Genomic DNA, 17,043 nt, shown 5'->3' with positions numbered 1-17,043 from the left:
ACAGATTAGGCCTAACTGTTACTGTGTAAAGCGATACAGATAAGGAGTTTTTATAAAGGTGGAGATGATTCTGGAGATAGCAGTCCACAACATCTGGCAGATTCTGCAGAGATAAGCCATTTCCTGGAGAAGTCTTTATAATGGCTTGAGCCAGGTGGACATGAAAAGGAAAAGCGAACAACTTTGACTAGAAAAAGATCACCTGCAAATTTCACTGTATGTAACTGCACTATGATCACTTATAAGGTCTGTAGAACCTGTGTAGAGCTGTAGATATATGGGTAATGCTTAGAGAGAATATTGGTCTTTATAAAAAGGATTTTATTCAGTAACTGTTTAGTGGTATTATCCACGTAATGTATGGTGATAATGGTAGTGGTCATGGTGTGATGGTATTATTTGCCCTGTGTATACTGGTAATATTGGTGTCTACAATGGCATGCAAAAGTTTGGGCACCCCTGGTCAAAATTATTGTTACTGCGAGTGGTTAAGCAAATTGAAGATGAAATGACCTATGATCTATCTAGTTGAATATGTAAAACTCACATTTCAGTTTCTTAAAGGGGTGTTTCCATCTCAACTAACAATGTTAAACTTGTTGGGCTGGTCAAGTTAAATATTTTTGCAAATTTGCCTCTTTGTTCTTCTCCTTCTGCCTGCTCATAAATTGTTGACAGCTCACTGTCTTGGTTACCTATCACCACTTCGCTCTAAAAGCAGTTGTCTGGCTGGTATATATATATATATAGCAATAGTATACATTTTTATTTATGACTCCTCTAACCTTGTGCCAAAAAACAGCAGCCATGAGTTCTGCCTAACACTCTAAGGCCTGGTTCACACTACGTAAAAAACACGGCCGTTTTTCATAACAACAGCATTGTTTGCGCAAATAACGGCCGTTATTTGTGAAATAATGGCCATTATTTGCGCAAATATGGCCGTTGTTATGAAATACGGCCGTGTTTTTTACGTAGTGTGAAAATAGCCTAAAAATGAAAATGGATGAGGCCCTCAAAGCTAGAAGAAGGCTATAAAAAGATAGAAAAGCATTTTCAGGTTACCATTTACTTAATTTGAAATGTAATTAAGAAATAGTAGAGAAGGTCTACCCACAAGGAAGAGTTTAAGACAGACCCTCTTAATGCAGTACTCCAAACGCCATGGCCAGGATTTATCAAAGGGAGTAAAATATACACTGGCATAAACTGACCACAGCAACCACAGTTCCTCTTTCATTTTATCAGCGCTGAAAGCTGAGCTGTGATTGGTTTCTGTGGGCAGTTTAGGCCAGTGTCTATGTGTGATAACTCTCCCCCCAGGAGTTCAATAAGTAATGGCTGACGAAAGTCAGTGGGAGCTCCAAGAAGCTGAACCACATATTTGCTGTAGAGACACTAAGGCAGGTCGAGTTCACTTTAACAAATGAGGGTGGCTCCAAATCCTGAAATGGGAAGTATATACACTACCGTTCAAAAGTTTGGGGTCACATTGAAATGCCCTTATTTTTGAAGGAAAAGCACTGTACTTTGCAATGAAAATAACTTTAAACTAGTCCTAACTTTAAACAAATACACTCTATACATTGCTAATGTGGTAAATGACTATTCTAGCTGCAAATGTCTGTTTTTTGGTGCAATATCTACATAGGTGTATAGAGGCCCATTTCCAGCAACTCTTAGGCTATGTTCACACTATGTATATTTCAGTTAGTATTGTGGTCCTCATATTGCAACCAAAACCAGGAGTGGATTAAAAACACAGAAAGGATCTGTTCACACAATGGTGTAATTGAGTGGATGGCCGCCATATAACAGTAAATAACGGCCATTATTTCAATATAACAGACGTTGTTCTAAAATAACAGCAAATATTTGCCATTAAATGGCGGCCATCCACTCAATTTCACCATTGTGTGAACAGATCCTTTCTGTGTTTTTAATCCACTCCTGGTTTTGGTTGCAATACTGACTGAAATATAAGTAGTGTGAACATAGCCTTATAGGGTATGTTTACATTGTGTAAAAAAAGAGAAAAGGTGTCTCCTTTTTTTTTTAAAAAAAAAGGATATTGTCTGTTATTACCGAAGTCAATGGAATGCATTGAAATCAATAGAATGACGGGCATCTAATACACATAGTGCATTGAATTACGGACGTTGTTTGTGCGGATGTCAAATTAATGTTCATAACAATTTAAAAGAGAACCCTGCCAAAAGGGTCTGATCTATGAAAATGTACCAGCTACTGTCATTGTAATGAGGGGTGCCATAAACACATAGTAAAAAACATCATGTGAACATAGGCATAGAATGAGTTTTGCGCCTTTGAGGCTATTCTTTTTATTTGAAAACCACATAAGAAGGTTCTCATCCTTCCTAAATTCCTGAGATCTTTTTGGCTAGATATTTAAGTATCTGACCAGAACCAGAGGGTGCAGAGACTGGTCTCAATCTGTCTGAGGCCTTAAGAAACCTCTTTATTAGAAAGATCTTAAATTATAGGGCTTCTTTAAAATGCAGGCATAATTGCAGTCTGGTCTGTAATATGAAGCTTCACACCCATGGGGCACACCTCTTAGTAAATCCAGTGAATCTACAGTTGCTGCACAGCAGACACAGAGATCTACACCAGCTCTGGAGCTAGTGTAGATTTTTACTATGATTTATGCATTTATGATAAATCAGGTACGGGAGGAGGCCACCCCTTCTCCCCACCTCGCCCCCCCCCCCCCCATTCATCAATAGAGCATGACGTACAGAAAAAAGGCGGGGCCATAAGGTGCACCTGAGTGTTCAGACCATGACTGATTGTGAGAACTATGTGCAGTCTGCTCCTCGCTCTGGCTCTCTGTCAGTGAAAAGAGTTCGGCTGATAGACTTGCATTTCGAGTCTGACTCATCATGTGACACAGAGCCAGGAGAGGACCGCACTGAGCATACTCTTCCCCTGGCTCGTTATCACAATCAGTTAGGGTCTGAACACTAAGACCCGGACCAATCAAAATTCTTGACATGTCTCTATGACACGTGAAAATATTTTTTAGAATGACATTCACACTTTTAAAATCTAAATCAACAGTAGATGGGATATAAAGCATCTTTGCAATTTACATTCTTAATTTTTTTTAGCTATCATGGAAAACAGCACTTCCTATGTGCTTTTTTTTCTCTCAAAGAGTCTAAACACAGGAATTCCTGTGTCTCCCAGGTCATCTGAGCACTCACAGAGAAGGCAGTCCTTTGATTGAAGGACGCAACCAGTCCAAGATGAAAAAGTTGCCTCCAAGAGTCTGGACCTGGATGCAAGTAAGTATAGCTTTGTTTTACAACAGGAATGGGGAACCTTCGTCACTCCAGCTGTTTCAAAACTACAATTCCCATCATGCCTGGACAGGTAAAGCTTTGGCTATCCAGGCAAGATGGAAATTGTAGATTTGCAACAGCTGGAGGGCCAAAGGTTCCCTATTCCTGTTTTAAAGGATCATAACAAACAAAAAAAAAAAAAAAAATCATAATTAATGTAATTTGCAAACTTGCTTTATTTCACATCTACTGTTGAGTTAGATTTTAAAAGTTATGACGAGAGTGACATTTTAAAGTCTATAGAAAGTACACAAAAAATAAATATGCAAAATTATTATTATTTATTATTAATTATTATTATTTATTCATTTCTTTTTTTACACAGTTTTTATAGCTGTTTTTCTATAAACTTTATTAAGGCATATTATTACATAAGAAATACTGCCAAATTATTTTCTTATTTTTTTTGTTATACTTTGCCTTTATTATATCGTGTGTAAAGAGTAAATACAAAATTGCTTCATTTTCATGATAATACATGAATTTTCTATTGATAAAATAAACAATTAAGCATGAAAACATAAGGCTGGGAAATAAAGAGAGGGATAAACAAACTATAAAGATGCCATATTTTTGATTAGTTGTATGTACTATCTGTGGTTTAATGATTCACATTTCCAGTAATAATTAAAATCAAGTGCACTTTCATGCTCAGGTTTGCACAAAGCTGGTATAAATACCATTAAAGTCAATTAATTTTGGACATAGCAGACACAACATGTCAGTATAGGTTTATACCACATTGTCAGGAAAATGTACTATCAGCAAGTAGAGCAAATTAAAATAAAGATTTTCTGTCTGAAGGGAGGGATTGAAAAGAAGGGAGAAAGAAGATAAAAATGCAGAAACGTCTACAGTGATAATAAAACTGCCAGAAGTTTGCATTATAGCCCTTGGAGAAATGGAATTCTGCCTTCATATTGTTGTTTTCTCTATGCATGTCCTGCTGACTGCAGAACCCAGGGAATGCAAAAAAAAGCATAACAAAAAAACTAAGTTTTATTGTGTATAAAGATCAAGCAGGAATAATTGCAGTCCTACCAGGAAAATGATCATATATTTTCATAAGCCACCATGCAGGCAGTAGAGCCATGTGTATAAAGGAAGGCGTGCTGTATAGCTGTGGTTCTGAATAACACTGCTGTAGGTACTCTACATGCTACAGTATATACCTGCATTAACATATTACAGACAAGTTATGACCTAAAAGTGATACTTCCAGAGGAGTATGGGGCTGTAATATGGCATTTAAAGGTGCATACTACTGTCAGAAATTTACCTGACCTGGAAGTTATTCCATCCTCTGCTTTTGCTCCAGCGTTGTTCCCGGCCATTTTCCGCCATTGATTTGTTCTTCACTGAGCTTTATCAGTATCCTCATTTACTGCTTGAGTTTGACCTTGCCTTTGTGTTGGAAAAATATTTAAAATATATCATAAAGAGTTCATTTGATTTGCTATAACATACTTTATGTTAATATGCTTTTTAAGCAAGAATGTGCAGGGCCTTGAGTAGGTGCAAACTACTCATTGACCCTTAGAAAAAGGAATGTCCCTGCTCATCCCCCTTACTCTTAATAGATGTTGTGACCTTCAGCTTTAACCCTAGGGTCTTTTTCTTAACACATTCAAGGGCTAACCACACTGTAATTATTAGATTTCACTTCAAGCTACCTTACCTTAAGTGTCATCTTGCTAGCAAGTAAAACCATCTTGACTTAAAGTGTCACTTTCAAAATATAAATCAGAAGTCGATGTGATTTAAAGTTTGCAATTTACATTCATCATTTCTGTTGTTATTATCATGCTCTAAAGCAAAGCTGTACTTACCAGAAATGCAGGTCCAGTCTCCTGAAGGCAGATTTTCTGACTTTTGCTGGTTGAAATAAAAAGACTAAACACAGGAGTTCCAGCCAGTACAGCGAGTCACGGCTCAGTGTGTCCATCAATCACATGAGCGCCCATATGACCTGGGAAACACTGGACTTCCTGTTTTCTGACTCTGAGGGAAAAAAAAGCCAAAAAACAGGAAGTGCCGTGTTTTCCATGATAACTAAAAAAAAAAAAAGTTATGAACGTAAATTTCAAACTTGCTTTGTATCACATCTACTGTTGATTTAGATTTTGAAAGTTAGAATGAGTGACACTTTAACTCTGGTGTTTGTGGTTCTGATTGGTAAGAAATAATTTTCCTTACACTTTGCCTAACTACTTGGATTTGATGTGACCTTCTGGTAGTGACCTAACCTCTCTGACATATTATCACTTATAAGAGGGCCAGAAGTGCAGACTAGATCAGCACTCTCTTACCAAGCCTATTACACGGCTTGATAATCGTGTGACTAGGGCTGAACAAAGATCATGCTGCCCATACTGTAATCAGCCGCCAGCCGTGCATATCGTATTATATGGAGAGATGTGCAGTGGGTGGACGATTATGTTTTTAATATGCTGAAAGGCAGGGATCAGCCAATGAGCGAGCATTTTCTTGCTTGTCTGCTGATTGCTATCTCTTTTCCACAGGGAAATATCTGCCTGATTTGGCAGATAATCTCTCCTTGTAAAAGGGCCTTTAGTGTTTCTGCTCATATGTGCCTATCTGATATATCTTCCCCTCCTGAGCACTTATCCCAGTATAGGGATCATTGTGCAGCTGGGGCTGCCGTTTAATGTAGATCATCCAGGTAGGTAAGGTCAGTGCAGTCGCTGGCAGCAGGGCTACAATGACATGTTACATTTTTTAATGGTGATGGTTAAGACCTTTCTTTATGCAGCCATAGTAGGATTTTCATAAAAATGCCTGGGACTATGTATACCAATATGTCTTTGTTTTCACAAAGAGGCATTGGGGTGTTTTGTGTTGGATTCCAAAATCCTAAAAATTTTAGCATGTTTCACTGGGTGCCCTATGACAACCAGAGAAGAGGATTTAGGGTTATTAGGAGAGCTGACGAGAGAGAAACAATCATGAAACAATCTGTCAGGACAGGTCAGGGTACACACAGGTGACAGGCACCTTGCAGTAAATGGCACCCTGTGCAAAACCTTTTTTGTGCCCCCCCCCTTAAGGTAACAAAAAGCTCCTTCAGCCTCCCACCCCTTCAGACAACACTCATCAACCAACCCTCCCCCCCCTCCCCGCCATATACACAACTACAACTAAACAAATTTCCAAATTTCCATATTGGATAAATGATTAGAGCAGTCTGCATGTTGTCTGAAGGAATACTCCCCACAGGATTGGTAGGTAATAGCTCCAGGCGTCACATTTAACACTGCCATACCAGACCTAAACGATACTGACATACTGTGACTGGATAACACTGCCATACCAGTCCTGAATAGTTCCACAATACCCCCCCACCCCCTTTCAAAAGACACCAGATTTACTGGCAAGTCAGAATGGGAGGTGGGAGATTAAAAAAAAAAAGTTGTTTCCTTCCCCCTGCTCGCTGGTGCTGCCCCCTGATAGATGCTGCCCTAGGCACCGGACCACGAATGCCTAGTGGTAAATACAGCCCTACCCCCAGCGCCCCAAACAACTACAGCTCCCACCCAACTACAGCTGCCCACACACCTACCACCTCCAGCCCCCAAAACAACTATAGCTCCCCACACAACTACCAACCCCAGCCCCAAACACAACTACCACCCCAGCCCCCCTGTGTAGCAGAAAAATAAAAAAAAAGGATACTCACCTCTCACATGGCTCTTCATCAACAGCTTTCTCCTTCTGAGGCTCTGGTCCCAGTAGTGGTTATTTCCACATACAGGGAGCTTCCTGAGCAGCCAGCCTCACACTCAGCTCCCAGCCCCGCGGCACCTGCACTCTCTTCTCTCCTGCTTATCCCTGACATGTGACATCATTAGCAGCGTGTAGAAGATAAACAGGAGAGAAGAGAGTGCAGGCACCGTGGGGCTGGAGATATGAGCTTCGGGGGAAGGTAGCTGAGCTGTGTGTGAGGCTGGCTCTGAAAGGGACAGAGCATCTCTGAAGCCATCTGACACTGTCAGCGGCCACTGACTGATCTGCTGACAGTGTCAGATGGATTCAGGGACGCCTCCCCCTTCAGTGTTTTTCAGTGACAGTGGCCCCCTTTAGTGTGTGACAGCGGCGTCTGGCAGCAGTTGCAGTCCCGATTAGCTCTCTACCTGCCGGAGCGCCCCCCCGGCTGGCCAGGAGTAAGGTGCCCTGTGCAAACGCACAGGTCGCACACCCCAAAAGCTGGCCCTGGGTGCAGCTCTGATGCTGTCCTACACCCACTTTCCCTCCCTACTTGCCTCAATGTGTCCTTGGCGACATGGGACAACTTGGAACCATCCCCTACACTAATATAGGTGGGACAGGACAAATACTAGACAATTAAGAGAAAAGGACAAATATACACAATGGCGAGTGGACAGCAATCTAGGGTCTAGGGAAAGGAAGATACCATTACAAAGTCGCTAGGCAACAAACATAGTCAATGAGGCAAACCAGAGTAAAAAAAACAAAAAAAAAACAGAGGACAAAGATACAGACCAAGTCAGGAGACAAACACGTAGTCAGGGACACAAGCCAAAGTCAGGTTACCAATAGATCAGGATGGTAAATAACAGGGTAGGAAGCAAGTATAGGCACACTTTAGTATAGGCACATTAAAGTATACACTTTAGCAGGCTTCAGACCTACTGAGTGAGTTTTAAAGGAAGCCTGGTCCTGGTCTTATAGAATTAATTCGAGCAGAAAGCAGAAGATAGGGCTGTCAATCACCAGCAAGGAGTTAACCATTTAGGTGATGGTAGAACTTACTCCTGAAAATGCATGGGCATTAACCAGAATTATATCAACTAGCCCAAGGCAGAATCAACCCATGTTCACATATACATATACAGAATCATCCCGGCTGCATCACCCATAATGAAGGACACTGCTAGGTAGCGTCCTGCAGAGGTGCAGCATGGCGGTTGCTTACCCAGTCATGTCCTTGAGTTCACTACTTACTTCAAGAGAAGACACACTTAAAGGGGAACTCCAGATAAGGAAAACTTGTTTTCTATTAAAAGTACATTTGAAAGTTATATAGATGTGTCTATATAATGTATTACCATATCTGTACGGTTCTGTCACACTGGTAGCTGATTGACATCCAGGAAGTGAAGAAAAATGGCCTCTGTGCCAATCCGCTTTATCTCCTCCTCCCTCTGCTCTCCCCCCTCAGGAGACAGAGATTCCATGCCTCTGTCTCACATTGTGTGTGTTTGCTTGGCACAGGCTGATAATGCAGACAGTGGGCAGGGCATGATCTCACAGGAGGCTTGGCTGGATCCCCCAATCCCCTGAGTGATTCACCTCCTCTAACCATCCCCCCTAGCCTACACCTGAGCAGGAAAGAAGTGACAGAGAAACTGCTGCAACTTCACTGATTGTGCAAAAGTCTGCAGTGAAATTAGGGCTATGTTCATACATGCTGGAGTCAGATCAGAGCTGGCACTGCCAATCTCACCTGGACAAAAAAAGAGGCATTAACAGTATATCCCATGTAAGATATTATTGGATGAACTCCTTATTGTGCGGCTCAACTTCAAAGATAAAAGAAGCTTAATCATAAAACGTGCATGGAGATGAAAAGAAAAAAAAATTTAATTAAAAAAGTTCTTTACTTTATTCCAATATCTGCATTACAGGTAGAGAATACAGTGTGCTATGTGGTGTTACAGGTAGAGAATACAGCGTGCTGTGTGGTGTTACAGGTAGAGGATACAGTGTGCTGTGTGGTGTTACAGGTAGAGAATACAGTGTGCTGTGTGGTGTTACAGGTAGATAATACAGTGTGCTGTGTGGTGTTACAGGTAGATAATACAGTGTGCTGTGTGGTGTTACAGGTAGATAATACAGTATGCTGTGTGGTGTTACAGGTAGAGAATACAGTGTGCTGTGTGGTGTTACTGGTAGAGAATACAGTGTGCTGTGTGGTGTTACAGGTAGAGAATACAGTGTGCTGTGTGATGTTACTGGTAGAGAATACAGTGTGCTGTGTGTATGTGTGTGTGTGTGTGGGGGGGGGGGGGTACAACGGACACAATGAAATGATAAAATACTGCAAATAATTCAGTAACACAATGAAACTGCAATTTGTAAACACAGCCTAGATGTTCTGCAACAGATTTGGTTTCAAAACTGGGATAGACAGGTAAGCAATGCTACATGCTTCTGCAGCAGGTTTATTTTTTTACCTCTACCTGGAGTTCCTCTTTAAACATGCACACCTATGTCAGCTGGATATGGTCAGGGCAATTTCAAACCCTGGTTGTAAAGTGTGGTGTTTTTTTTTTTTCGGAAGCACACAGACATCTTGAAAATTGTTCGAAAATTTACCTCAAGAGGGGGTGCACAGTATAGTTAGGCATTAATTTGGCACACTATTTTGTGCAGCTGGCACACAGAGCTGAAAATTGTGATGTTTTAAAAAGTTACATAATCTTCACTGAGCTTCTACACTACTCATCCACATTGATTCATCATCAACCATTACATTTTTTTTACATGTAGAATTTATAGAATCAAAAGTGGTAAATTATACTGCAAATTTACACGGGCCCTTAGGGATGCTTGGAACGTATGGTACATCTCTGCTAAGTGCACACTAGTCTGCTGCTGCTGCCCAAACTGTATTATGTGATGCAGGACCTTTTGACATATTTTGCATAGTAAACAAAGACTTTTTGCACAGATCAACACTTCCCCCCAAAGTATAAAAAAATTCTGAATGTTTACTAGCTTTATTTACATACAACTATGAAACCCCTTTATATAGCTGTGTAAGGTCAGAAAATTCATAGTATATGACCACCATGAACTGCAGGAGTTAATCTCATTTACAAGTGTAATTGAGGCCCATGGGCATTGTACAGCCACATTTTTGTGTTTGTATTACTGACACAAGTTGTAGCTTGACTGCTTCTTTTTGACAGCTATCAGTTCAGGTCATCAGGCCTGTGGTCAGACCAGGGCTTGGGGTGGTAATATGGATGCAGAAATATGTCAATATTATGCTTATATGAAACCAGCCTTAGGGCCCTATTACACCAAAACGATTATCGTCTGTACTTGGCCGATTATGGCAGATTACCGGTCTCCTGGACGTCGCCCACACTACGGATTCAGCTCAGAGATTTCGCTGGGAATCTCCATCCGCAGACTCCGCACCGAATCTCTCCTGCTATGTCTATGAATTGTGAGGGGCTCGCGTGCAAAGAATTGACATGTCAATTCTTTGAGCGGAGAGGTGCAGAGAGCGTGAGCCCTCCCATTCAAAGACATCCCTCTCATTCAGAAGAAATTAAACGCAGAGTCCACGAATGGAGGTTCTCGGCGGAATCTCCGTGATGAATCTGTAGTGTGAACAGGCCTTTTGAGTGGGCTACCACTGAAAGGACTTAAGATGTTAATACTCATATAGTAATGTTTAAATTGAATGTAAATCATGATAAGTAGACATATAGGGGGAGATTTATCAAACATGGTGCAAAGTGAAACTGGCTCAGTTGCCCCTAGCAACCAATCAGATTTCACCTTTCATTCCTCAAAGACTCTTTGGAAAATAAAAGGTGGGATCTGATTGGTTGCTAGGGGCAACTGAGCCTGTTTCACTTTACACCATGTTTGATAAATATTCCCCACCGAAGTCACCCACAAGGCAAATTAAGATCCCAAAAAGTTATTTAAAACGATACTGTTAAATTATGGTTAACAAAAAAACAAAAACTTTTGACACGTCAAAGACATTAATGAACACTAAATTTCCTGCACATACAACAGAACTATTAAGAGTATAACTACTCAATTGCACGCTGCCATACAAAGGCATAAACAACAGCACATGGTACAACAGTACAACAGAACATTGGATGGAGGTCCTATTGAGGTCACCATTCCACAGTGGAATGGTACACACTAGTTGATCACATGGTGTGCTAAGAACCAAATTTTTTCTATAGCAGTATTGTAATTGAAAATAATTATACTATGCATATATGTTAGCATTTGCATTGTGCTCTTGTACTTGTTAAAAGTTTTCATTGGTCTAAGTGTTTAGACCCTCACAGATCGCTAGATAAAATTGGAAGAAGTGTTTAGGTGAACACTTTACTCTTTGGCCTGTTGCTCTATCCATCTTTTTGCAGGAGTCGGGCTCCATAAACTTACTATAGAATCCAACTTCTCCAGCCAGATGAAGCACAGCAATCTGGATGAGAGGTACTCAGCTGAGCACTTCTACTGGTTTGTTTGGTCTTACCCCAAGTGATTAAAACTTTTGAAATGTCTCTGTGACATATGAAATGTTTCTTCAAGTGTCAGGAATGATTTAAAATCACTTAATATTTTGCTGTAATCTGCCCAATCTGTAGACTTAGACAGTAGTTTATTTGTGTTTAATTTAAAAAAAAAATATGTTTCAGTTACATTATTATATGAAACACAGTATCAATATTAACTAGTGTTTGTGGAAAAAGGCCACATAATGATTCGTGTTAGAAAGCTTCTATAGTAAGCACAGCGAGGAAGGAAAAAAAGAGTGCTGTCCTGCCTAGCAGATAGTGGTGCCTTTATTCCACTTATTTATTTATTTCACGCCCGTTGCTAAGTTGCTGACAATGGCTTCAGTACAGAGGCCACAGCCCGTGCATACCAATGAGCTGGACTGTATATTTGCTCATTACAGGCCAGACAACACTCATTAAACATTCTGTAAGGATTTTTTTGCCAAACTTTCAGTCATTTGGCTGCTGACACAGCCTGACAATTGTAGTTTTTACTTTTATTGCTTATTTACTGGACTGGAGACATGCTTCTTTTAATGCAAGAAAAAATAAATCCCATCCCAGCCTTATTACTTAAAGGGGGCATGCTAAATAAATGAAGTAAAAGAATTAACTTTATGAACAGTAAGGAAATGAAGACGATATAAAGAAAGATGAAACACACATTGCTTGATATTAGACAAATCTAACCTGCTAATAGCCCCCTATAGTGCTCGGGACGCTAAGGAGGAAGGCATGTGTCCCATACAGTTGGCTGGCGTAATCCTTGGCTGGGAGCACTGCCCTGCCCCAACAGTGTTATCCAGCCCACCCACTCCATTGATTATCAAAGGAGCGGCCGGGACAGATGATGCTGTGGGGCGGGGCAGTGCTCCTAACAGTGATCCAAGCTGGAGATTATGTTGATTTATGGGACTAGCGCCAAGGAGAAAGGTAAGACACATACCTTCCTCCTCTGCCTCCCGAGCGCTATAGGGGGCTATTAGCAGGTTGGATTTGTCTAACCTGCTGACAGTTCCCCTTTAAATGAACCATGTACATTTGAATTGTATTCCAGAGTTCCAATGTTCTCCAAGGCACTGGACCCTTTTGAAAAGTGAATATTAAACTCTTACATCTCTCTTTTTTTTTTTTTTTTACTTATAGCATTCAGATCTTCAAGAAGACCCGTCACCACTCTTGGCCTGTCTGTTTTAGAAAATCCATGCAATACCCATTAAATAATTGCGGAACCATATTTCTTATAGCTCTGTGATGGGAAATTCCTTTGTAATTCTTGCTAGAAATGTATAAAGAATGTGAAGAATAAAAGAAGAATAGTATAACACTATAACACTAAGTACTGTATTTAGTAGAAAGAAATAGGTTAGAAATGGTTTCAGGTTCCTTTTAAATAAATTACATTTAAATCTCATTCACTCTTTTAAAACCCTACAGCCTCCAAAAGTAGATATGCAGCAACCCAGGAGGAGGGAGGTGAGGAAAGCCCAGTGTGGTGCCTGGATAACATTAGCTGTAACACTCTGGTTACAGCAGTCACACTTCTTGGCACAGTGATGAGGGGGTTATACTTATGGATGATCATAATAGTGGTCCTTTGGAACACTCCCTATGTAATGTCTACCTTGCTTATCTACGCTGGAATGCTCTTGTTGAGAAGTAGGTAATTTAAAACAAGTACACTTAATATTTTTTGCTAAGCAAAAGTAAATGTCCACTTTTAATATGGAGGCATAAAGTAATTTAACAAGGTTCCAATCAGGCTTTGCTGAGGCTGAATCAGGTTTCTAAATAGCTGTTTCAAGCATTCCTCTCCAGTCAGTCTCATATATTGCAATTGTGAGGTGCACAAACTTATGGTGCGTTTACAAGACAGATTTATCTGACAGATCTTTGAAGCCCAAACCAGGAACAGACTATAAAGAGGGAACAGGTCATAAAGGAAAGACTGGGATCTATCCTCTTTTCAAATCCATTCCTGGCTTTGGCTTCCAAAATCTGTCAGATAAATCTGTCTGTGTAAACGCAGCATTAGGGTGCGTTTACACAGATAGATTTATCTGACAGATTTTGGAAGCCAAAGCCAGGAATGGATTTGAAAAGAGGATAGATCCCAGTCTTTCGTTTATGACCTGATCCCTGTTTATAGTCTGTTCCTGGCTTTAGCTTCAAAGATCTGTCAGATAAATCTGTCTGTGTAAACGCACCATTAGGCACTGAAATTCACGGTTGTGGGGTGCAGATCCACAAAATACCCAGCATATTTGCAGCATTTTTTCAGACCTCAAAATTAAGTCAGAATTAAGATATGATGTTCACTGCCTCCTGTTTGTCACTAAATAGCACTTGCTGCAAGCTGAAAGGGAATGAATCCATGAACTAAGAAACCTTGATTTATCACTCTGCTGATAGAATGACAGCAAGATCTGCACAGAAGCGAACCTCTGCATGGATAGATCGTCAGATTACATTCTGTACTGCAAGTGAAGCTGGATGTCACATACCAAACCTATGGCATGTATGGACAAACCATCAGAAGGAAATTGCATGACATTAAGGTATAAGACAGACATTCAGCTACAGGTTTTCCATTGACATCCCGCCACTGCTGTACGAGGCTATCATGGTATAGAGCCAGATGGCAATACAAGCTCTTTAGTGATGATTCCCCACTTTTATTTCAGATGATAGATGATAATGATAGCCAGTCAATTTGAGACCACATAGGTAGCACCTGAAGTGGCCCTCATAAGGAAACATCACACTGGTACTACTTCCAGGATTATGGCATGGGATTGCATAATATGTGGTGGTAACTGGACACCTAAAGTCGCCATTCCAGGTACAATAACAGCTCAGCTTGTTACATTGATTTGGTCATACAACCAGTGGAAAAGCCCTTTCTCTGAAGTTTGCTAGGTGCTGTTTTTAACACATAAAAGCCATGCCCCATGCTGGTGTTACTGTAAGAAGCTTGCATGGCTTATATGTACTACTATAGCCTGCAGTGTCTCTAGACTTGTCTCCCATCAGGCACATTGATTGGCGGTCGCAAAAAGAGTTGCCGATCTTGATTTGCGTGCACAGGTGCATTCAGCGTGGTCCTCAGACCACTATTAACAGTCCCAATGATAGGATGCCAAGGCATGTAAGTGCATGTCTTTCTGAGCATAACAACCATAAATTGAGAGGTTTTAAATTATTTGTTTCCATAAATAATTTATTTATAATCCATAATTTTTATTATTTGCATATTATTACATGTCCATCCTGTAATTCCCATAATTTTACACATAGGTGCCACTGTCCTCTGATAAAATGAAGCAATTTTAGAGCAGCAAAAAGACAAAGACAAGTTTCATACAGGTATATATTGAATGTGCAGCATCTAAGCTTGTGGATGGTGCAGAGAACTGCACAAAGAGTAAGGGGGTGACAGTATCACTTTAATCCTTGCATATATTCAGTCATGGAATATTAAAGGGAACCATTCACCCCGTGGCCCCCGGCAGAAACTGACATACAGTGACATAAAGGTCAATATACTTACCACATCGCTCCCGGTCCCGTCCCGGATCCCGTTGTTGACACGGAGAAATCGCCGATTCTTCTTCTCCCGCCCATTATGGTAATGAGCTGAGATGAGTCCAACGTCCATAGGAAACGACGGACGAGTCCAACTTATTCATGAGGTCCTCTTCTCGTCGCCGCCCATCCACGCCTCCTGGAACTTGATTGACATCTTCAGTCTTCAGTCTTCTGCCGAATTCCCGCGCAGGCGCCGCTGTGATGGTCTCGTCACCTCTTCTGCGCCTGCGCGGTAAACAGGATACGGTGTTCGAGCAAATCGGCGCACGCGCAGTAAACAGTGCAGCTGCGGAGCGGCTTCAATTGTGAACTGCGCATGCGCCGAAAACGACTGTCACGGCGCCTGCGCGGGATCCGGCGAGAAGAAAGAAGACGAGGAGGAAGAGGACCTGGCGTCAATCAAGTGTCGGAGGCGGGGAGAAGGCTGGACTTCGGACCCGGCGGCGCTCATTACCATAATGGGCGCGAGAAGAAGAATCGTCGATTTCTCCGTGTCAACAACGGGCTTCGGGACGGGACCGGGAGCGATGTGGTAAGTATATTGACCTTTATGTCACTGTATGTCAGTTTCTGCCGGGGGCCACGGGGTGAATGGTTCCCTTTAAGATTTGAACTTGTTGGTAAGGCTGGCAAACAACCACCATGAACATTGGAGCTGTCTTATGGTTTCTGATGGGCCATTTTCTGCCCATTTTACCTTTCACAGACGCCTGATAGATGGCACAGCTCCCCTGTGCATCCCAGAACATCTACTTGTAAGTGCTACTGGTACACACTGCACACAGGACAGCAGAGGGGACAGATTAGGGGTAGCAGGCCCGCTTCTGCCATGAGGCGGAATGAGTATTCTGCATCAGGCGGCAGATTGTGCGCCCCTGCAGGGGGCCGCAAGATTTTCCCCGCCCCTGTCATTTTAGGTAAGTTTAACTTAGCTAAAATGACAGCCGCAGCCAGCGGTTTCCCTGCGTTGTGATAAGTTCCTGGGGTGGGAAGCAGTGGCAGACTGTAGCTGTCAGGATGGTATCTCTGCAGAGCATTATGCGCCCCTCGGCTCGTGCTGTTCGGCCGAGAAGGCACTGATTTTCTTGTATCCTGTTTCTGTGTTTTGTTTGCAGTGTGTGAACACTGGTTTATATGCTCACCTTTGTTGGGAGACACACCCGACTTCACCTGCTGAATTCTGTCTGGCCATGTCATGGTTAATCTGTGTTTGGGTTCTGCTGTGACTGACAGGTCATCCTGCCAGTGGATCTGTCTTGTTCTCAGGTGTCTGTGCTTGGAGATCAGGGGGATGGTCCAATTACATTCTGGACCAGAATCCTGGCCTCCTATATAACTAACCCAGTCTGTGCTCTCATTGCTGGATATTGAGCTTGTCTCTGCCTGGTTCTGTGTTTCTATTCTTGCTCTGTTGATTCTGACCCTGCTTTGCCTTTCTGACCATTCTTGCTTGCTGCCTGCCCCTGACCATACTGCCTGTATATTGACTTTGCCTTCGGATTGTGATTTTGTACTTTTGCTGCCCGTTTGTTGTGACCCGGACTGTTGACCATTCGTTATTGTGTTTTGTCTGTCTGTCTTGTCCTTGTGTCCCACCTAGCCAGCGCAGGGACTGCCGCCCAGTTGCTCGCCGCCATTTTAGGGCGGATTGTGGCAAATAGGTAGAGGACAGTGGGCGGGGCTGAGCTTAGGGCTCACTGTTTGTCTTGTCCTGCTGTCCGGTTCCTAACAGAATATCCGGCCTTACTTTTTTTTTTTCTTTCTCTTCTCTCTCTCCACCTTGCTAT

The 17,043-nt window shown here is 41.8% G+C and overlaps 1 protein-coding gene across 1 annotated transcript in view; it reads left to right on the top strand.

The window, feature by feature from the left end:
* The window catches only part of FBXO15 (F-box protein 15), a 289,296-nt gene that overhangs the window by 22,644 nt on the left and 249,609 nt on the right, over window positions 1–17,043 (top strand). The window lies entirely within an intron of this gene.

This window comes from Dendropsophus ebraccatus, chromosome 2 (assembly GCF_027789765.1).
Source record: "Dendropsophus ebraccatus isolate aDenEbr1 chromosome 2, aDenEbr1.pat, whole genome shotgun sequence".
Classification (NCBI taxonomy): Eukaryota; Metazoa; Chordata; class Amphibia; order Anura; family Hylidae; genus Dendropsophus; species Dendropsophus ebraccatus.
This window is presented reverse-complemented; position numbering and strand designations above follow the sequence as displayed.